A 23,460-nucleotide genomic window follows, 5' to 3' on the forward strand; every position below is an offset into this window, starting at 1 on the left:
TGGTACAAGTATACAAGGAATTCGATTGGGGGGATTCAGGGAGGCTTTGAATCATTAAGGACAGGTCAGTGAGCCCTTCTCTGGGCAGAGCCCATGCTCCTTCAGCTGCATGTGCTATACAGTTTAGACCTCTATCTTACAGGAAGAGCCTCCCTCAACCTACCCTAGAAGCAAGTTTTTCTGTGTGCATGTGTGTGTGCATGCCTGCCTGCGTGTGTGTGTGTGTGTGTGTGTGTCTGTGTCTGTGTGTGTTTTGGGTCTCGTTGTTGGGCTTGAACTCAGGGTCTGGGCACTGTCCTGAGCTCTTTTGCTCAAGACTTGTGCTCTATCACTTTGAACCACAGCTCTGATTCCAGTTTTCTGGTGGTAAATTGGAGATGAGTCTTATGGACTTTCTCATGTGGGTTGGCTTTGAATCATGATCCTCAGATCTCAACCTCAGGAGAAATTGATGGCTGGTGACACACTCCCTCAGGAAGGCTCTTCTCACATATACCGTGGCCTCACAGTAATGCCATCATATTCGAAAAATTAAAGAAGTGATCAGTCCATGGATTAGCCAAGTTCCTGGTGCTCTAATTGTCTTTGGAAACACTGTAGCAGACCTACCGTGAGGTACTTTATTTGTGGATGTACCTGAAGCACCTGGAGTGATAAGGGGGGAAGGGGATACATACCTATCCAGCCAAATGTGCCAAATCAGACCTGCTGATCAAGGCAGTGACAGGTCACACTGAAGTTGCCCTCACATCCTTTCATGATTTATTTTTACACCAGTCTTCATCCAGAATCAATCCATCCAGTTAGGCTGGGGGCAGTGGCAATTCTAATTACTTGAGAGGTTGAGATAGAAGGATAGCAGTTTGAAGCTAGCCCAGGAAGGAAACTTCATGAGACTCTCATTTCCAATTAACCAGCAAAAATAGCCAGAAGTGAAGCTATGGCTCAAGAGGGAGAATAGTAACCTTGAGCCAAAAAGCTCACAGATATCTCCCAGGTCCTGAGTTCTAACCCCAGGATTAGGACAAAGAAGAGAAATCAGCGGGCCACAGGTTAATGTGGAAAGAACTTCCCAAATTGGTGTTTGGTTCAATTACCTTCTATCTCATAGACTTCACTCTGTTGTACTTGAGGATACCGTTTGAAATTGATCTATTTTAATACTTTCTGCAGAAGGAGCTAATATAAAGATTAGCCTTCCAAGAAATGGAAATTCTTTCACCCCATGAAGCAGACAAGTTGGTACTCGTGACTTAGTCTTAAACATCATTTCTGAGCTTAGGTCAAACATAAAAGTGAAATACAATTTTCCATTTGATCTATTTTAGAATCCCAACAGTGGGGACAACCTTGAATACTTTTGTTTTCTTTTAGAAAGTGGTCTGCAATGACAAATATTTGTGAAGATCAAAGTCACTTGCAATTCTGTGGGGAGTAATAGAGATACCCGGAGCTATTAGATTATAGCTCCTTGAATAGTTTATCTTTCTTTATTTGACCTTCTGTGAACTCTTTCTTAATGTCCACCAACTTTTCTCATCATCATCTTCCAATTAAAGCCATACAAAACCATACGATGGAGAGATAATGCTGAGGGAGAGAAAGGGAAAGACAAGAGAACACTCTCAAGGATAATGCCTGTTTTCCTTGTAAACACTCAGCCATGCAACTTCCCAGTCTGCTACTTTGACTTACAAATATTCTTTTCAAAGACAATCAGTTTTCAGAGTATATTCCACCATCTATGAGATCTCCTGCAAACTCCAGTCCCACTAATTGGGAACCATGTTAAGGCAGCCCCCACTGTAGTGAAACAGAGTTGACCTCTTCCTTAGTGGAGGGGGTGGGGGGCAGGCCCTTCCCTTCACTCAAGTACTGAGGATGGCAGCCTTCCCTATTCATACATAAAGTCATAGGCATCCTGTCAGATGGAAGACTGTCTCTGTAAAATAGAGATAAAAGAAGAAAAGCACAAGGACCAGAGCAGAGAAAAACAAGAACTTTAATTAAATGTGAACATTCAAATCTAACTTATCTTTCTGAAAAACCCCTCCAGTCCCATTAGTATTTTACTTTCTGGCATATACACAAATGTTCATTGCAAATAAATCATGTACAGAGCAAGGGCCCATGCTTCCTGAAATTCCAACCTTCAGTGGTCTCCAATGTCTGTGGTACTGCTCTGTGAAATGTACACGGACAATGGGCCACTGAGTCTGCATGTGTATGTAAGAATAAGTTCTAGAAGAGGCATTTTCCTCAACACCAGAGCTCTGCAGTGTGTGGTTTCCATCACTTGGTGAGTCTCAATCAAGCCTCATGGCAGAGGCTTGGATTTTGGTGTAGCCTAACAAAGATTAGAAAGGCTGAGGGTCGCGAATTGTCCTTTGGTGAATCTTTGAAGAAGAGAACTACGATTTTGGGAGTGGAAGAGCCAAGTGCACAAGTGGTGGTGACCTGTAGTAGAGTCCAAAATGTCAGGTGATAGTGTGGTGGGTACAGTTGTCCTGTGATGGCACAGGGTGCCCTAGGCACTCAGGGAGTCCAAGGAGGGGAGGGGAGTTTGGCTAATGCAAGTAGCCTGGGCACAGCAGGGTGGTTTTGTAGGTGGAGTGTGGGTATCCTGGGCTGGAGTAAAAGAAGGTGCAGGGTGGCCAGGGCCACTCAAGTCATCATGGTCAGTAGGATCCAGGGAGACATGGGCACGTGGAGCTGTCCTTAAGCCTTGCTTCCCCTCCTCTTCCTGTGGAAGAGGCTGAAGCTAGATCTCTGCTTGGCAGGTGTCCTCCGGGGGAAGGTGTACTTCCGCAGCACCACATGGTAGACGTCCATAGTCTTCAAGGCATAGAAAATGTTGGCATCATCAGGAATCCTCAGCTCTAGTGGAAGAGGGACACAAGCCTTCTTAGCTGTCCAAACTGGGGCTGAGACCACTACCATTCCCATGCACTTAGAGATCAATTGTGGGTTAGGACCCCGAATGCCTCCAATCTCTGATTCCTGCATGTGAAAGAACTGCTGAAAACTCCTTTCTCAGAGGACTTTGGACTTCAGGTCCTGCCAGGTCAGGGTGAAGGAGGCACAAGCTAATCCCCTTCTGACCTCACTGCTGCCATATCAGCATCACAGACACAACAGGCTTTGCAGTGTGCAAACCAGCTCTCCTAAGATTGTCCTACAAACCTGTACCCTCAGTACCACAAAAAGCAAGGCCTAACTCAGGCTTCTTGCAGTGAGTTCCAGGGTCCTCTAAGACCATGTGCCCCAAGTAGACTGCAAGTCCTGCCTTTGGCCTTTAATTTATCCCCAGTCTCTTCTGTCCTGCACTCTTTGTGAGAGGAAAACCCCATGCTGTGAGAGGGAAAACCCCATGCTGCCAGCATAGTGGGAATGGTAACAGAGGTAGGAAGGAATTCAGAACGCATCCTGCATGGAACTTGTAATCAGTAATCAGTGCTGGTCAACTCCACAAAGAACTGGACAGATTCTGCACCTCATTGCAAAGACAAGACAGCAACACCACTGTGGCTCATTACCATTTGTGTTCTTGGTATACATGAGTCTTACCTGAGTCTGACTCCTCTTACCATCTGTGAGTCTGTCTCTGTGTCATTTTTCTTGCCGGTCCTGGCCCTTGAACTCAGGGCCTGACCACTGTCCTTGTGCTTTCTCAAGGCTAGAGCTCTATCACTTGAGCCTCAGCACCATTTCTGGCTTTTTTGTATGTATATGTGGTACTGAGGAATCAAACTCGGGTCTTAGTGCATGCTAGGCAAGGACTCTACCACTAAGCCAAATTCCCAGCCTGTCCCTGTCTCTTTTGCTACTTCAAGTGCATGCAAAGCAAGGACTCTAACACTAAGCCAAATTCCCAGCAAGTCCCTGTCTCTTTTGCTACTTCAGTCTCTGTCCCTATCCCTGTCTCTCTGTCTCTGTCTCATCTACCTAAACTTTTGTCTAGCTTTTCAACTTATATCTTTTATGAGTAAGTCAACTTTTGGTTCACTTATCTAACTCAGTGACTCGGTTCTCCCCCTCACCTGTTTGTTCAAGATAAGTGTTGTGCCACTGGCGCCATATGATTTTTCCTGCTTTACTGTGGTTGATAAGAACAAAGAGAATCACAGACTTCTAACCCAGGCTAGCCTCCAACCTAGTGCCTCAGTTGAGCCTCCTAATGAACTGGGTTTGTAGGCTGAGTCCTAGGCACCTGGCTTCTAACCCATTTGGAAGAAAAACACATAGGTAGAGAATATTGGGAAGTTGCCCATGAGTTCTCAATAGCTCTTTCAGGGCTTGCATTAGTCCATGATATAGGGTAAGTGGTGTTTGGAGGCATAGTTTTAATGGTGTGGTAACAATGCAAGGGTCTCAGGAACTCTCGGCACACACTTTACAACTGAGTGACACTCAAGTATCAGGTATTTTCTCAAGCCATGTGTTCACATTGGAGAATGACAAAGTCCGTTCTGGTGAGCAAGCCAGCCATTCTGTCCTATGAGCTGTATTCTCTCTGGTCCTCACGGATGGTCTCTGCACCGGCTACTTCCTCCTCAGCCAGCGCAAGAAGAAGCATGTCCATGAGGGCAATAGCTGTGCAGCAACCAGGGCTGGCTTGGGCCTGGGGTCTAAGGCTGCCCTTATGCTGCCATACCCTGATGGAGGGGTTGGTGGGTGAGGACACTCTCTCCTGCCATACTTCTTTTTTTTGCTAGACCTAGAGGCTTGAAGTCAGGGCCTGAGTACTGTCTTGGGGCTTTCTGAAGGCTAGAGTTCTAACAGAACCACTTCTGGCTTTTTTTTTACCTATGTATATATTTCCAAGGAATCGAACCCTGGTGTTCTTGCATTCTAGACGAGCTCTCTACCACCAATCCAAATTCCTGGGTCCCTGCCCACCAACGTATTTGCCTGTCCTAGCTATTGGTTTAGGACTCATTTTGATCCTGAGTGATGATCTGCACCAGCTCTAAGTCTTCTGGCTTGTATCCACGCACCTGGAATTTCTTGATAGCTTTCATGATGACGTCTCGGGTCTTCTCCTGGTTGGTCACCTGGGTTGGATCAGGAAACAGGCCCTGAGGACTGGGTCCCAGGGATCCCTCCGTGAAGTCAGTATCCAGGGCTTCTGTGGAACCATCTCAGTGTTAAACATGAGAAATGCCATTGGTGTCATGGGTGTGTTTCAAATCTTCCTTCCTGAAGAGGAGTCCATGCATTGAAGTTGGTTATTTAGTATTCTTAGAGTTTACCAGCTCTTCCTGGATCTGCTTTCCAGGTTTGGGCCCCTGCGATTTAGTGGAATACACAATAAACTCCAGAAACCCCAGGCAAGGGAGGAGCCAGCCAAGTGCCCAGTGCCTGCTCCTAGCCAGGTCTGGGGTGAGTTGGAGGATGCAGTGATTGACAACACCCCGTGGAGCCTTGATCAACTCCCCTAACACTGAGAGTCCAGGAGAGAGGAAGTCGTTGCCTCCCCAGATGAGTGCTCATGACACCTGTTCTCCTTCCTGTTGGTGAGAGGACTGAACCAGATGCAGACACCAGACCCAGCATGAGGAAGGAGGGGCTCTGAATGTCACCTGCCAGTTGAGTAGCTAGAAGAGCAGACATCTCTCTCTCCTGTGAGGAGTTTACTTGTGAGCAGATCTTTTAGCTCCATCATCTGCATCACCCTGCCTTTGATATTCCTCATCTTCCCAGAACATAGGATCCCTATGTCTCGCTGTCCTCCAATCCAGATGTGATTGTCAGAAGACCCTACTAAGTAATATGCGAGGATTTTCTGTGAAACAGTAAACAGTCTCAACTGGCAATCGTGTTCATTCACTACTAATCTTGTGATCAAACACCAGCCTTTAGGTTGTTTCCTGGGGAAAGTGAAGTATCTAAACTATGCCCTCCAAAGCCTAGGATTTCCCCAATCTTTGTCCGCATTCTTCCTCTCAGTCCTCCTCACTGACCCTGCCTGAGGATCTATTCTAGCCTGGAGACTGGGCATAATTTTCCCTCCCTCTTTTTTAGGTCAGAAGAGCAGAAGGAAATGCAGCCGCCCAACTCACCTCAATGCTTTTGCATAGACGTCTGTTTTCCACAGGCAGCACCACCCTGATGACACACGAGTCTCCCAGCCTGAGATGGGGAGGCACAGATGAGCTGTCACTACTCTGCCCTGAGGTGCCGCTGTGAGTGTTGGCTGAATTGGTGTCCATTGTGCTGGTGTCTGTGGGTGAGGATTGGCTGGCAGAGGCCAAGCTGGTCACCCCAGTGGACTGGGAGGAGGATCCCTGGACCTGTGGATGCCAGCAACATCAGGAGAAGTCCAGGTTTCCAACCAGGTCTAGGGCTTTCCTCTCAGGCAGTGGAAAGCAGGACTATGGGCAAGACAGGACGTCACCTTTTTCGGGTCTCCTGAGGATGTTTGTGAGATGCTCCTGATGAGCTCTAGGTAGGAGCTGGAGGAGGGAGCTGACTGCACATTGCTGTCTGACTGCACTGCAGTGGTGTTTGTGCTGCTCATCTCAGGGCCACCCTTGTCCTGGTCCATCCACTTCAACTGGGAGCTGCCACTGGTACTAATTGCAGCACTCTGGGTCTGGTGACTTTAGAGAGGGGTCAGCTTACTGAAGGAACTTCTCTCAGGACACACACAAGACCCTAGACCTCAAACACTGGAGACCTGAATCTCCACTCCATGATCTGGGTCAGTTAACATTTTCCCATTCCCTTATGTGATGGATGAATCACAGAGCCAGAACTCAGTATGAGCAGAGGGGCAGACACCCCAGAGAACTGAGTGCCACACCTGGCTTCTCAATGGAAATGTCTCATTCCCACAACCATCCCATCATCTTCCCTGGCTCTTGCCCATCAGTGGCAAGGTCCTTACTGCTTCCAGGCCGACCAAATGCTGAAGCGCTTCTTGGTCGGAGGGCTTGCAGTGTCATTCTGTCCCGGGGGCTCCAGTGTACATGACAGGTCATAGCTAGGCAAAGGGTGTGAGGTGAGCAGACCAAATTGAAGCTTGGGACCTCCCAGCGTCTGCTTAGAATTCAAAGCCTACCACCCACCTGGTCACTGGCCCTAGGGAATGTAAATCCTCAAGTCCAGACATGTGACACTCAGGCTGGCACCACATCCCAGTGACAGGCCACTCTTCCTGTCCTAGTGCCTCCCAGCTCACCTGGCCTCCTCGCTGAGCCGCTCCAGGCCCCTGAACCAACCTAGAAACTTCTCCTCTGGGGTGATGTGTTCATAGCTGCAGCTTGCCTGTAGCTGCTTCAGTTGCTCCATGATTGCATATTCCTGGCCAGGGAGAGCATGAGGAGAGTGGAGGGCTGCGCTGTGATGCCCAGAGGATGACCATTCACCAGGCTTTGCTCTGGGAAGCCTCAGTGCATCAGGGTGCTGTGGCTCTCATAACTGTCCACACTCATTCACAGGAAGCTCTCCTCTCCCACTTCACATCCCCACACTGTCGTCGGGAAAGATCTGCACTCTGAACCAAATTTCCCTACCGGTCATGGTGACTGAAGCTGACTCTGCTGCTGGTCCCCATCCAGCCAGGAGGGCACCTGAAACTCACCTTTCTCAATTTCTCAAAATGGATGACTCCCTCCTAGAAGGCAGAGAACAATGTGAGGAGAACCCCACCCTTCCTTCATTCATTCCACCCTGTCAGGGGCTGGTCCTCTTCCATGGGACAGAGGGCATCTACATGTGCCTGTGAACCAAGTCCTAAATGGGACCTGGACACATCTCCAAAGATGTTCTGGAATCATCTTGTCCAAACCTTCTGAGGACATGGGGAGACTGAGGGCTCAGCTGAGCCGGACTCACAAGTGCCTGCTTGGCCTGTCCTTTGTTTTCCACTAATCCCAACTGCCCACTGTGCCCAGAGGAACTTGAGTCCCAGCTGTGCTATGTGCCCTAGCTCCCTGTCCCAGCAGCTCTGGATGTCCCTTCTTAAGATGGATGGATGCAGTGATATCTTAAGAAACCCTTCACTGTGCCAGAACTCAGCACACAGCAGGAGACTTTCTGTCCCAACCCCAGCAGCTCAGTGATGCCCAGACTACTCACATCCAGGAAGTCCCTAAAGGCCTTGTCGATCATTCGGAAGTCTCCCAGGAAAGTTTTCAGGTAGGGCACAGTGCCCTTGATGTGAACCTGTGCAATTGGATGGGTTGATGTGCCATGGCCTAGGACCCCATTGCAGGCTTCCCCATACAGCCTCCATCCTCACAGGGCCTTTCTTATCAGAGTCACCTGAGGACCTTCTGGCCAATCTGTTAGAGCCCCTTCTCTGCACTTGGGATAATAAACAGTATAAGGGTGGCATTGACACCTCCCCAAGTTAGGGAGCCTCTGAAGGCCACCTGCCACACAGGCTTTGCCATGCTCGGGCTTCTACTCCTCCTTTGTCTCTGGCAGCCACTCAGGACAAGGGATTATAAGAATCAAATCCCATGTCTATGGAGTTATTTCAGGCAGGGGAAGAAGAGGTAAGATGAGCAAGCAGACCTCTCTTCTCTTCTCTTACAGGCACTCTTGGTGCGTTCAGGACACAGTCACTCACCATGTCCTCAGCCTGCCTCTGGCCTCTCTTGGCCTTCTTCTCCTTGGGGGCAAAGTCACCAGGCTCCTGTCACAATGGAGAGCAGAATTCCTGAGACATGTGTCCTCTCAACCTTTGTCCCTGACCTGAGCATGGATGGTGCCAAAGCTAGTGCCACCTGCTGCTTTGTTCTGGTTAAGTCTCTGCCTCAGCAGATCTGTGGGATGCCATGCTGTGAACTGGCCTCCCTCTGCCTGCTTCCTCATCTGCAAACTCTGCAAATAAATGACGTTCCTCTTAGCGCTGTGGGATCCAGTAGTTTCTCCCACTGTTGGTGCTGCCCTGAGTCTCTGTGCCTATGCCTTCTCTGGACTCCTGGAAATTTGTTTCTCCTCATTGTCTCATCAATCATCCAGATTCCTCAGTCTTCATAGGTGACAGGAGGGGACCGAGGAATAGGAAGGGATGGTGGCCTGTCCACTTCACTGTAGGCAATCATAGAAGAGACACTCTAACTCTGTGAGCAGGGTCCAGTCAGTGAGTGCTCCCATAATTGTCATGGGCCAGAGGGTAGAAGAGTCCAGGAGGGAGAGGATTATGGACTTTCAGCTAACTTCCTAAAAAAAAGTTCTGGATTTCCTCACCTAGGGGAGGCGCTCTGAATCATGAGAAAGCTTCTGTCCCACAAAGCTCTTCCCTATGTGTCTGTGCCCTGACAGAAATCTTTCTCTATGCATCTGGGTGGGGAGTTCCCCAGATATACTCTAGTGGATAAGCGGGTCAAGGTATTGAGGAGTGCAATCTGTAGCCCTTCCCACTGAGGCTTCTGGAATCGTGTGTGAAGGAGCTCAGTATGTTGGAATGTAGAGATAGATACATCTTTTCCTTTCTTGATTTGTGTGGGTGACTCTATCTGAGCGACTAGTTCACTTGGGAGGTTTCATGGTTGAGTCTCAAGGTTTGGGCTCGCAGTCATGTGCAGCTGAGATTTCAGGGCTGAGTGAGCAGTGCCTGGCCTCCCTTGTCAAGAAAACCCCCAGCCACCTTCAGTTCCCCTGTCTAGTCCTTCTCTGTGTTTGTATGGCGGTGAGCAGCATCTGCTCTAGGGAGAGCACGGAGAGACCCAGTTCCTTCAGGTAGAAATCCTCGGTCTGAATGTTAAGATCCAAACCAAGTGTGTGCTATGTCTGTTTGGCTCCAAGGACAGCTCTGAAATATCCCATGACAGAGCAACTCACTCCTGAGCAGTGCAGCTGACTTACATACCAGGTACTCAAGAGCCTGAGATCAGAGGATCCCAGTTCAAACCACAGTCACTGAGTCTGTGAATTACAATCAACTCCAAACATGGAGTGGGCTTGTGACTGAAAATGAAGGGCACTGAGTATTAAAAACTGTGGACAACAGTCATGCCCTGAGTTCAAGATCCAGAATGGAGAGAAAAAAAAAAACGGGAAAGCATTTCTTTTTGGAACTGGATCCCACTTTTGCCTTCTTAGCCCTGTTTTTTCTGACCCCTTTCTCTCTACCTGAAAGAGTAGCACTTTGGTCCGGAAGTAAGAGCATGAAGGAGGGGGCCGGGAGTTTGGCCTAGTGGTTAAAGTGCTTGCCTAGCATGCATGAACACCCGGGTTCGATTCCTCGGTACCCCACATACATAGCAAAAAGCCAGAACTGGTGCTGAGGCTCAAGTGGTAGAGCCCTAGCCTTGAGAAAGTCCAAGGACAGTGCTCAAGCCCTGATCTCAAGCCCAGGACTGGCAAAAAAAAAAAGAGCATGAAGGAGAAACGATCTCTGACAGTTTCTGGTATATCTGCATGCTGTCTCTGTAGGAGGGACAGAGAGAAGTGACAAATGGTAAAGTGAGATGGAAGGGAGACAGGCTTGGTTTTGTTTTAGAGCCAGGCCTGCAAGTTGCCTGAACAGGAGGTTTTCAAATGATTGCATGAAGCTCCCAAGGACCCAGGAGCTGGAAGAAATTTCTCCTTCCTGTCCCAATGGAGTCCAGCCCAGTTCTATTAGACAACTGTGCTCAGATTTCAATTGGACAGAAATGTAGAATTACCACAGAAACCCTGGACAGCTCCTCTGGGTCTCTGTCCAGCTGCAGTGAGACATTGAACTGAACATTTTCCGGTGCATGAACAGGCATAATGCAGGCACTGTCCCTGTTTTCCTGGCTAGCAGCCCAGGTCATACCGGCTTGGCTGTGGGGCTGGTGTTGAAGCTGGCTAGTCCCTGTGTGTGCACAGCTTCTGTGGAGAGAGGGACCCACCTGGAGACCTCTTGCCATGTGCTGTCCAGAAGCTGGATGGCGCTGCTGTGCAGAGCAGAGAGGATGGCATGGAGGGAGGAGAAGTTCCTGAGGACTCTGCATTTCTGCATGGGAAGGGGGTGTGAGACTGCATGCTACTGCTGCCACCTGATGCCTTGCTGGCTGGGCTAAGCCAGGGTCAGTACAAGGATACTGGGGAGCTGCTTACAGGGTTTCTGGGGGGAGAGTTGGCTGACCAGGCCTGGGTAAAGTTGCCCCTGAGTCCTGAGTGTGAGGAAGGAGTGAGCACCATTGCATGTGTGGTATGTGGGAGTCCAGACAAGATGGCCGTGGGCAGGAGGCCCTGAAGTCCACACAGGGCTCTGAGCACATTGGCACACCTCAGAACATTAGACCCTGAAGGGAGAGTCTCTAGGCAGCAGCTGTGTCTTACCATGGCCACCGAGATCCAATGCTCTAGCACCCTTGCCCTGGAGCAGGGCTGCATGCTGTGGTCCCCTAAGCAGGTGGTGAGCACGCAGGAGAACACCTGGTCAAACTGTGTGAAGGTGGCCCAGATGGTGGGGGCCAAGTTCTCCATGTCATGTCTGTCCTTCTGGGAAATGGCAGAATGCAGGCAGTGGTGGGGCACCACCTTCAGGAACAGCTCCTGCCAAAGGAAGGAGTGTCTCATTGCCTGGCCCACAGCACAGTGCCCAGCCCCAGATTGGGTCCCGTAGTTGGGCTGAGAACTCAGGCTGTGTAGGGGTCTCTGAGGCTTGGCATGGCTTTGTAGGGATATCATGCTGCTTCGCAACCCTGGAGGGCACCTGAATGTCCCTACCTAATGTCAGGGTCTGCTGTGCAATGTGACTCTTCCTCCTTGGCCTAGGCCGAATTTCTGCTCTCCCCAAGTCACCCCACGCTTGTCCAATGGTGCATATCCACAGAGGCTGGTTCTGAAGAACTTTCTGTTTTCTGCACTAGGCTCTGGCACACACACCAGAATCCTCATAATTGCTTGGGGTCATGTGGTCCCTGCCAAATGCGGAGGAGCTGCGATTCTGGCTGCACCTCTCCACGCATAGCTCCTGGGACACAGAGGTGTCATGTACACTTTAGTGTCTGCACTTAAGAGAGTGATGCTAGGAAGCGTGATCCAAGGTGAAGATCAGGCTGGATGAAAGCTTGGGCTCTAGGGGAAGGAGAAGGATGAGAAGGCAGCCATGCACAGAAGGAAACCTCGTCCACCCTTCCCTGCCCAGGGCCTCACCGAGTCCATCCTGGTGAGCTGCTCAGCCACCAACAGGGGAGGGAAATCTAAGACCTCATTCTTCTCCTTGTTCAGTCCCTCCCCTGTGCTCCCTGAAGAAGGACAGGAAGATCCTGTGAGGAAAGCGTGCCGGGTCCAGTTTCGATTCTCCATATATTAAGGGATCCCACCCAAGCTGTGGACCAGGTGCTAGGTTGTTGCTCCCCAGGATATGGATTCCAGGCTTCCTTGGGAGTCTGCCATGAGGCCAAGTTTCAAACTGGCTCCCAGTCAGCAGAGCAAAGGAGGCTGGCACTGCATGTGACATAGCCTCAGAGTCCGGGAAGACATGGCTGCCACCCACATCTGATGCTGCTGCTCCCATCTCATGGTACAGTAGAGTCAAGGCTGACTTTGGGTGTTGGTCTAATCCTGGTAATGTTCCTGCAATTAGGCTGCATGCCAGAGATTGGAGCTCAATGCTGCCCTCTTCTTATACTTAGAGAAACACTGGGCTAATGCTAGAGATACAGGAGAAGACAAGGCCCTCTCCATGGAGGATTTGTCCTGAGTCTTTGAAAAGAGAATAAAGACCCTCTTCCCTTTGACTTCCCAACCTGGATCCCTCTACACATCCTCATTTTCAACTTCTCTGCACAGTCTTTATATTCCAGCGTCTTTCTTCTTCATGGCAGAAGGCCTATATTAGAGCCTTTCCACCCTGTTATGGCCCACATTCATCCTGCCTCTTTCTTCTGTCTTCCCACCCAGTTTCCACACCATCAGGCTGTGTCTGGCTTGGCTCTTGGGCCTCCATCTGACCCAAGAGCAGTTGTCCCGGCTCTCCACGTGTGTTCCAGTCATGTGCCTCTTCAGATGAGCCAGCAACTGCTTGAGGCAGGCAAAGTGTGCAGGCTGGGAGAAGTCCTCCCCGTACTCGTCCAGCCACATGTCCAGGATAGAAGAGATGGCACTAGGGGAAGATGGTGGGCAGCAGAGTCAGAAACCTGACCAGCGGCTACCCCAGACACTCTCAGCACTCATTTGAAACATGGACATCAGTATCTCCCCAAGCCAAGCTTCTTTGGTGGTGGAGGTAGTGACAATCCTCAGGAACCCAGAAGGGATTGAAGGGAATTCCAGGGAGCCAGCACCTAGTCATGGGATGAGCAACTCTGCCCTCTCCAGGGAGCTCCCCATACTCCTGCAGCTCTCCAATCCCTCCCCACTGCATGGAGTCTCCATGGGGTCTGTTGTATGCCTGGCATGAACTGGCTGCTGGTTCACATCCACTGGGGACTCTGCTGACTCCGTTCCAAGAGCCACACGTGGGCTATCTCCCCACCTCACTGTTCTCTTGGTGACCCAGCCAGGCCTTCTACTCTGCCAGCCTTCCTAGGGTCAGTAGAAGTCCTAAAACATGACATCAATGCTCTAATCCTGTTTGCGAGGCCATGGTGAGGACAGGCAAGGCTGGGCATCAGGGGCTTTGGAGAGGATGGGTTGGCACAGGGCTCAGCTCTGAGTTGAAGCCTCCATCAGTGATCCCAACAGCACTCCCGGTCATGGGTCAGCCTCCTCCTGCATACATATGCCACACTTCAACCCTGTGGTGAGAACGTCAAGATCTCTGGGATCCTGAGCTTGCCCACCACGCTACACTCAAACCTGGCTCCACTTTGCACACAGATGCCCTCCTTTGCGACCAAAGTCCACTCACTTTCTGAGTTTGTCCTGTGGCATGCCATCCTGGCTGGAGAAAGGCAGGATTTCATCCTGTGTAGAGGAGTCCTTGAAGGCCTCACCTCTACTGAACCTCTGGAGGAATTGGACAGTTACTGGCTGTCTCTTCCTGTGTTTTATCCAGCTTGCAACAGTACGGCTTATTTGTGCTTTCTCCCTACAAACATGTCCAGACTTGTAGGGGCTTCAACCTCTATGCAATGGAAAGGCACAAGCCTTTTCTCCGTTGAGAATCCTGTGGGCCAAGGGTCTCTCACTCTGCCTTCAGCTATCCCTGCTCTGTCTACATGTAGTTGAGGAACCATTCTCCAAACAGGGAAAGTCTGCTTTGTCTGAGGGCTCAGAGCTTGGAGGCAGAAAGCTGTGTCCTGCAGAAGAAGGTCACAGGGCTGAGCCTACACTACTAGGGAGCACACAAGGCATTTCCCATGGCCCTGGCATAACTTAAGATGCTTCTCTGCCCACCCCCACTCCACAGGATCACAGTAGCCCTGAGAGTTGTGCAGGTCATTCCCAGGGTCCCGTGGAGAAAGAGAGTCCACTGCCCTTGCAGTTGGTACTCACGTTTGGATGAGCAGGTCCAGGACCTGTTCGGTGCTGGTGAATTTTCGGTAAGTGGAGAGGAAGGTGGGGATGAAGAAGTGTTCCCTGGTCAGCTGCGCAGGCACCAAGTGTTCCACCAGCTGCTCCAGGGTGCCTGCCCTGCAGCCCTCGTCCTGGCTTGGAACTTCATCCTGGAGTGGGACCAGGGGAATAGTTTAAGCTGAAACTAGGGAACCAAAGAGGACTCTGACATACAGTCCAGGGAATTACATTAAAATAAGTTCCTATTCTCTCTATGTATGTCTTGCTGTCTCTGTCTCTGTATCTCATTTCCTGTCTCTCTGTCTTACTCTCTTGTCACTCTGTCAGTCCTTCTCTCTCCATGTCTTTCTGTCTGTATGCCTCTCTCTGTGTCTGTGTCTGTCTGTTTGTCTGCCTCTCTCTGTCTCTGTCTCTGTCTCTGTCTCTGTCTCTCTGTCTCTCTCTCTCTCTCTCTCTCTCTCTCTCTCTGTCTCTCTCTCTCTCTCTCTTTCACACACACACACACACACACACACACACACACACACACAGACAAATAGACAGAGGAAATGGTGAGCTGGTAATGACTGGAGACTTAGATGTGGTGGGCTTTCCAGCCACTTACTGGCCTGGGCCTCCTCATGTCACCTGTGGGGTCCAATGATCCAGAAGTTCTCACTGCCAGGACTGGCCTTGTTTGGACACACGTGTGCCAGGCACCCTCTGCACTCTTCCATGAGGCCTGAGCCTCTCCCATTTCAGGAAAACCTGGCAAACATCTCCTGAACGTCTGCTAGCCACACAAGTGAGTGGTGTGGGCCTTGTGTTGACTGTGGGTGCCAGGATACCAAGGTCCTAAGTTCCATTGTGAGGCAGTGAGGTCATCTGTGGAGGTCCCTTCAATTGACCTCTTCCTTCTGACACTCTCTCTCCAAAGGTCCCCTTCTCTATCCATGTGCTGGCTCTGAGCAGGATACAGCTGTCCAGTGTTGCCCCAGCACCTCAATTCTATGGTCCTGGGGTAGACCTGAGTGGAGTTGACACCACCCTGGAGGAGACACAATTGGGTTCTCAGCCTCATGGGACCCAAACTTAAACCCCTTTTCTCTCAAGTCCCACTCTGCTCTTCACTTGTCTTCTAAGACATGAAAGGGGAACCTTAAGATGAAGATTCCTGAGAGATGCTATGGACTCCCCAGTGGTCAGGCTTCAAGGTCAAGTCTCACCAGTTGCCATGCTTCAAGTAGAAAATCACTGAGGCTCAGGCCAAGGTGCTCTGTCCCTGATACACAGTTGTTGTCTACACAGGGCACAACCCCTTCCTTACTGGGACTGGAGGACTGACACCTGGGTAGAGCATGCGTGAGTGTGGGCCAAGGGAAGTTTGACGTCCTCATTTTGTGGCTGTCAAGAGTGGGTTTGGGGAACACTGTATTTCAGTATGGACCTGTGTGGCCATTTCCTGGTCTGGGAAGTGTGTTCTGTCATGTCTCTCCAGCCACAGGGACCTCTTTCCTACCTGCTCCTGGACACACGTGTGCTTCTGCTGTCTTCCTGGTGCCTTCATCGCTCCCCCCACATTCTCCCACTTATTCCTAGAGCGTTTGGCAGGGGCCTGAGAGACTGAATGCACATCTGCCCTCAGGAGTGAGGTGGAGGACTGGGCCCCTCCTTCCTGCAGGCGGCCAGCTTGCAGAGGACCCATGTAGCCTGCAGTCTCTCCCAGCTGCGGTCACATAGCTTGGATCCCATGAGCACCTGAGCATTATCAAGGTCTCCAACCTTTCCCTTCCTGTCTTTAGGAATTTGTACTCAGGACCTGGACGTTGTTCTAGAGCTCTTTTTGCTCAAAGCTAGAGTACTGCAGCTTCAAGCCACACGTCTACTTGTGGAGTTTTCAGTGGCTATGTGGCAGGAACATTTCATGGGGACTTTTCTGCACAGGCACCGTGATCCTCTGATCTCAGCCTCCCACCAGCACCAACCAGGCTCTCACTGTATTTTTTTATCACTATGTAAAGAAGTTACATTATTTTCACAGATGCGTAGAATGGTTAGTTACATAGGACATGTGTTGAGTTCTTTTCCTTTTCTCCAGTGTCAATCCTTCCGCAAACTATCAGTTTCCTGCTTCTGTTTCTACATGTGACTTGTGTAGATGTCTTTCAATACAATGTCTATTGAACATCACTGATGGACATTTTCACACTTTTGTCCTGAGTTCTATGTTCCTACCCAAGATACACACGAAAACAAATGTACAGAAAGAAATAAGAAAACAGAATCAGCAAAACCCCACAAGAAAAATATGTTTTTCTATACAGTGTCTTTCATAGAGATATGTTTCTGAGTACGTACATATACCTATTGTTTAACCCATGTATACATCAGTATATAGCTATGTATTTATATATATATGGCAAACTGATAAGTATATTGGGTAATTGTTTTCTCATATGTTTCAACCTGGCCTTCCCTTTTGAGACCAAGCATACTCCTATGCTTCCTCCTGATTAGTGTGTCATCACATGTTTACACGAGTGTGGATTAGCCAGAGAGTCAACGAATATGAGTACACATCTCTGATTTTTGTTTGTCATTCATTTAGTATGCATGCACGTGACTATTGACAAAGCATACTTAATAGCTCTATGCTAAAAAAAAAAGGCACATGGAATAGGCAAACATAGGGTCAGGTGAATTACTTAAAGAATTATTAACCACACATACACACAAGTACACACACACACACACGGAGAGGAGAGCCGTTAATGACCAGGAAATTTCCATATGTTCAGCTCCCCAGACTCTCACTGCCCTGAACCTCCCCATGTCACCTGTTGGGTCCAGTAACAACATCTCCACAAGTGTCCACGGGCAGGCCTGGCCTTGTTTGGGCACACGTGGGCCAAGCACCCTCTGCGCTCTTCTATGGGACCTGAGCCTCTCCCATTTGAGAAAAATCGGGCAAAATCGCCTGAACGTCTGCTAGCCACACAAGTAAGCAGTTGGGGGCTTGTGTTGACTGTGGGTGCCGGGATACCAAGGTTCCAAGTTCCACTGTGAAGGAAGTGAGGTCATCTGTGGAGGTCCCTTCAGTTGAGCCCTTCCTTCTGACACACCCTCCCCAGATGACCCCTTTTCTCACCACTTGCTAGTCCTGAGCATGACCTCATCCATTCACTGTTCTAGCAACTGTTCAATACTACTCTCCCCAGGTAGACCGGGGTGCAGCAGCCACACCACCTTAGAGGAGATACAGATGGGCTCTGTGCCTCCTGGTGCCCAGTCCTGTATCCCTTTAACCACAATTTCCAATGTTCTAAGCTGGTGACTTTAAAGAGAAAGAACAGGGCAATGGAAATTTGAGGAACCATAAAGATTGTATGGGATGCCCAGTGGACAGGCCTCAGGGCTAAACTTCACCATGTCCCAAGCTGCAAACAGAAAAGCACTGAGGCTCAGCCCAATATGTTCTGGCCCCTGACACAGAGTCTCTCAGTGTACAACCACAAGCCCATCCTCACAGGGCCCTGAGCATTGAGGCCTGGCTGAATCCTGTCTGTCTGATGGAGTTAGGAAAATTTGATTTCCTTCAAGTGTGTGGCTATCAGCAGTGGATTAGGGGACACTACATTTCAGCTTGGAAAGGTGATGTCATTTGCAGGCCCTATGATATTCCTTGGACACCTGTCCCTTCATGCCCCCTCATCCACACTTACCTCTGTACTGGGATGTTCCTATTTATGCCTCCAGTGGAGCTTGGAAGACAGATATGAAGTGGTTAATGTTTGTGTTCTTTCCTGGTGCCAGTTGTGAGGCTTACATTCTGGTTCTGGGCACTGTCCTTGAGCTTCTTGGCTCCAGGCTGGTACTCTGTCACTTCAGCCACTCTTCCACTTTTGACCTTTGAGTGTTAGGAACTTTTCTTCTGGAGATGGCTTGGAACCTCAGTCTCCACATCTCAGCCCCTGAGAAGCTATTAATACAGTGGTTCCTCATTGGCGCCTGGTTTCTATAATGAATTTTCACTGTTGGGTATCACATCTCCTTTTCCTTTCAACTGCTGGACCCACTGTTGTTGTCGTGACCTTCCTGACAGGCCAATATCTGAAGGTCCTTTCCCGGACTCTATGTCATAGACCTTTGCGTGGCCTGCCAAGGAAAATACAAGCAGTGATGATGTCCCTCAGTTGATGAGTGGATCAACAAGTTGTGGTATTTGTACACAATGGAATTCTATGCTGCTGTCAGAAAGAATGACATCGCCCCATTTGTTAGGAAATGGAAAGACTTAGAAAAAAATCATATTAAGTGAAGTAAGCCAGACTCAAAGGAACTTAGGCTCAATGGTTTCCCTCATTCGTCATAATCAGTAGAAACCTTGGGCTCTACTAGCAGAGATCTGCAATAGAGCAAAATCTTGATACATAAGGCCATATAGTATGAAGCTAATTGCAAGGACCTCCAGGATATCGAAACAAAAGCCATATAACGAATGATTGTTGTCCTTAATGTACTATGTTGTCTCTCATCTCCTTTGCTTTCCCTTGGTTATATCATATTGTTATAGTATCTCTCTTTGTTATCTGATATATTAAATTTATTTGTATTTGGTTATTTGAAATTTGATAGGGAAGGGGGGAAAACCAAGATGGCTGGGGGGTGTGGGGGAGGAGGGAAATGGGTACCAAGACTTGTGAAAGGGTATCAATGTATGTGAATTAATGCACCTTCTATCTGGCAAATATCATGTAACCCTTTTACTAATTACAATAAAAAATGCAAAAAAAAGTAAGGATTTAAGCTAGGAAATGGGTATGTAAAGTTCCAGGAGAGACCTTGCCTCCATATCCTGAAGGGTTCAAGAATGAACACAAGTACAAAACAATAACAACTCCCTGTGGCTTGTCTTCTTTCATCACTTTAGTTCATGTTTTGTGACAGCCGTTGTTGCTGACACCCTGTATGCGCAGGGTAGGTAATTCGTAATTCAAGGCTATTTCCAGACACTTTGCTTCTGAAAACCCTTCTGAATCCTACACCTGGCTCTCCCACATTGCTAGTTTTTAAAGTCCTGGAGAGATAAAAGAAACCATGGTGGATCATTGTAGCGGTGCCTCTGACCTCTTCTCTGTGCGAACAAGTAGTGCTGCTAAATAAGCAGCACAGACATTGGAGTGCTTTTATAACTATGCTGGGAAACATAAGCTAGATCTGAACCTGAAAATGGAGTCATTTTCAAGATCCCTGAAAATGAAAGACCAACTCTAATTGAAGTAGCCTGATTGCAAGCAAGTTTTGGCTACTATGCTCAACCTTCTTTCCAACAAGCTAAGCACACCATAAATTATTCATATGTGTCAATGAGATAGGCTGGTTGTCATGATGAGATTCTGGCTATGGGGCCATATCTAATTCATCCTCAATTTATTCTAACAATAGAGTACTCTTACCCTGATCAGGGCCTCATGTCCTTGGAAAGAATTTTCCCAGATATGGATAAAAAGCTGCCCTTCCCCCTGCCTGAGCCTCCTGATAGCACTATACACTTAGAACACAAGGTGGCATATAAAAACCTTTCTGGAACTTTATGGAGAAATTGCTGATTCCATCCCTTTGCAAGCCAGAAAGAATGGATGTTAGCCAAAGATCCAGTCCAGAGACCCCCAAGAAGGCAAGTGACTTAGCCCAAACCTCACTATTTTGAAGGACCAGACTTTGCAGGATCAGTCAGGTGTCAGTGCCTCATACCTGCACTCCTAGATACATGAAGTGAGGGGAGACACAGCTGAGTTCAAAGCCTACCTGAGAAAAACATCCTTGGGACTCTTTTATAATTAACTAACAAATAGCCTGTATGGTTCAAGAGGTAGAGTCCCAGCCATGGGCAGAAAAGCCTAGCAATTGATACTGCAAGGCCCTTGTATCAACACACACACACACACACACACACACACACACACACACACACACACACACTATTTTGCAAGACCCAAATAAGTCTTCTCACTATCAAATTCAAGTTCATTCCTTCAAATGGTTTGTTTCTAAACCAAAAGAAAATAGTGAACAATGAAACACCTTTTCTCACCTAATGAAATTTTACAAATGAATTTACTTCTTCCACCACCTGAGCACTCCTCCCCTCTGGTCTAGACAAATGACAGTGGAGTTACTCTGATTGTAAGAATTGTCCCTGAGGAACCACTGGAGTAGCACATGATTCCCAGGTAGTGGGGGGTGTGGAATAAACTGAACTAAGGGTCCCAGAACAATGCATCTGGTTTCTCTCTGCCTGGCCATAACTCATAGCTGCTAAGCCTGCCCTTGTCACTTCACGCATAGCTTCGTTGATGCTGGGGTTCTTCCTGACTCCTAATTTACCAGTTCCACCCTGGACTACAGTCCACACACTTAGTCCCAGTCCCGGGAACACTTGAACTTGGCTGGCCATATGGTTTTCTGCCCTACTTCCTCTCTGTCTAATAGCTTGCCTTAGCTTCTCCTGCTGCCATAAAAATCTAACTGCATCTAACTGGTTTTCAATGTTAGCCGTTGGCCATGCATGGCTCAGCACTCCTTTGCAGGCAAGTAAATTTCTTATCTATTCACCACTGAGGTAGTCTAGCCATCCAGCCCATCTTAGTTTTCCTTGTAGCGTGCCTTTTATTGTTCTAAAAAAAAATGGAGCTCAAGGTCACCTTCACTGCAGTCCAAAAAGAGTAGGAAAAGAAAACAATCCCAATTTTGCAGATGAAAATCTGAGGCCTCAAAGATCAGTGCTGAGAAATGACAGAGCTGGAATGCTGGCCCCGAAGCCTGTGTTCTTAGTTAAAATCCATATGACCACTGGTGACTGTTCCTGGAGCTTCCGTTAGAAAGCAAAACTGGGGGGCCAGTAGGTTAGCTTAGTGGTAGAGTGCTTGCCTAGCATGCACAAAGACCCAGGTTTGATTCCCCAGTATCACATACACAGACAAAAATCCAGAAGTAGGGGCCAGGAGTTTGGCCTAGTGGTTAAAGTGCTTGCCTAACATGCATGAAGAACCGGGTTCGATTCCTCGGTACCACATGCACAGAAAAAAGCCAGAAATGGTGCTGAGGCTCAAGTGGTAGAATTCTAACCTTGAGAAAGTCCAAGGACAATGCTCAGGCCCTGAGCTCAAGCCCACAACTGGCAAAAAAAAAAAAAGGAAAAGAAAAGTTGACTCATTTGGGGCCCGGGAGTTTGGCCTAGCGGTTGAGCGCTTGCCTAACATGCACGAAGACCCAGGTTCGATTCTTCAGTCCCACATACATAGAAAAAAAAGCCAGAAATGGTGCTATGGCTCAAGTGGTAGAGCTCTGACTTTGAGAAAGCCCAAGGACAGTGCTCATGCCCTGAGCTGAAGCCCAGGACTGGCAAACAAAAACAAAAGCAGAAACCATCTGGCATCCAGTCTGCCCACTGCCCTTCCTCCTACTACAGAACTTCCCTTTCCTCCTCTGCCAGTCTAGACAGTGAGACTCTTATCTCCAATTAAACACTAAAAAGCCAGAAGTGGAGCCATAGCTCAAGTGGTAGAGTGCCAGCCTTAGTGAAAAAGTCAGGCCCTAAGTTCAAGCCCTAATATGTGTATACATATATATATACATATATATATACATACACATACAGGTACACTACATTCATACACACAGAGATCAATATTGGGTAATTTTACTTATGTGAGATAACTAGAATAATAAAACTCACAAGACAGAAGAAAAAATGGTTATGTTATCTGTCCCTGAAATAACATTGCCTAAGATTCCACCTCACTCCAGTTAGAATGGCCAGGATCAGGAAAACGAATAACAACAGATGCTGGAGGGGATGTGGCCAGCAGGGATCACTGCTACACTGTTGGAGGGAGTGCAAACTCGTTCAACCACTATGGAAAGCAGTGTGGCAATGCCTCAAAAGGATAAACATAGAACTCCCCTATGACCCAGCAATTCCACTACTTGGCATTTACCCAACCACCCAGAAACAAGGACATACTAAACCCACTAGCACAACAATGTTCATTGCAGCACTATTCACCATAGCAAAGATATGGAACCAACCTACATGTCCCTCAGTTGATGAGTGGATCAACAAGTTGTGGTATTTGTACACAATGGAATTCTATGCTGCTGTCAGAAAGAATGACATCGCCCCATTTGTTAGGAAATGGAAAGACTTAGAAAAAATCATATTAAGTGAAGTAAGCCAGACTCAAAGGAACTTAGGCTCAATGGTTTCCCTCATTTGTCATAATCAGTAGAAACCTTGGGCTCTACTAGCAGAGATTTGCAATAGAGCAAAATCTTGATACATAAGGACATATAATGTGAAGCTAATTGAAAGGACCTCCAGGATAGTGAAACAAAAGCCATATAATGAATGATTGTTGTCCTTAATGTACTATGTTGTCTCTCATTTCATTTGCTGTCCCTTGGTTATCTCATATTGGTATAGTATCTCACTTTGTTATCTGATATATTGAATTTATTTGTATTTGGATATTTGAAATTTGATAGGGAAGGGGGGAAAACCAAGACGGGTGGGGGGTGTGGGCTGGGAGCATAGCCTAGTGGCAGAGTGCTTGCCTAGCATGCACAAAGCCCTGGGTTTGATTCCCTAGTACCATATACTCAGAAAAAGCCGGAAATGGCACTGTGGCTCAAGTGGCAGAGTGTCATAGCTTATGACAATGAATATACTCCTTATGAGTATATTCAAACTTGTCATCTTAATGTAAATAAGGCTTCGTGTTTACCTATCAAAACATTGAAATTGATCAATGACTTGCTGTGACTTGCAGAGTTCTGTAATTAACCACTTCATAACTTAATATAAAATTTCTATTTAGTGTTTGCTTTTAACCTTTAGTGTTTGATTTTCTGCCTGCCCCACAACCCCCAGATATCTCCCAGATTCTTGAGCACTCACAACAAACACTTAGAAACCGGTCCCATGTACTCTCCACAGACTCAGGAAATGCTTTGTTCTTTGGATGAACAGCACATCATCTTAAAGGAAATGACACTGGGCATTTTTACACAGAACTTATAAAGCTTCAG

General features: G+C 48.1%; 1 long non-coding RNA gene across 1 annotated transcript; it reads right to left on the reverse strand.

The window, feature by feature from the left end:
- Positions 1-1,981: 1,981 nt before the first annotated feature.
- LOC150039973 (uncharacterized) lies at positions 1,982-6,147 on the reverse strand. The gene is made up of 3 exons (XR_016534171.1): positions 6,063-6,147; positions 4,998-5,199; positions 1,982-2,879 (listed from the first exon to the last, which is right to left on the reverse strand). It is a non-coding gene; the product is annotated as an uncharacterized LOC150039973 (long non-coding RNA).
- Positions 6,148-23,460: the final 17,313 nt, after the last annotated feature.

Source organism: Megascapheus bottae, unplaced genomic scaffold (assembly GCF_031878675.1).
Source record: "Megascapheus bottae isolate mThoBot1 unplaced genomic scaffold, mThoBot2.hap1 HAP1_SCAFFOLD_43, whole genome shotgun sequence".
Taxonomy (NCBI): Eukaryota; Metazoa; Chordata; class Mammalia; order Rodentia; family Geomyidae; genus Megascapheus; species Megascapheus bottae.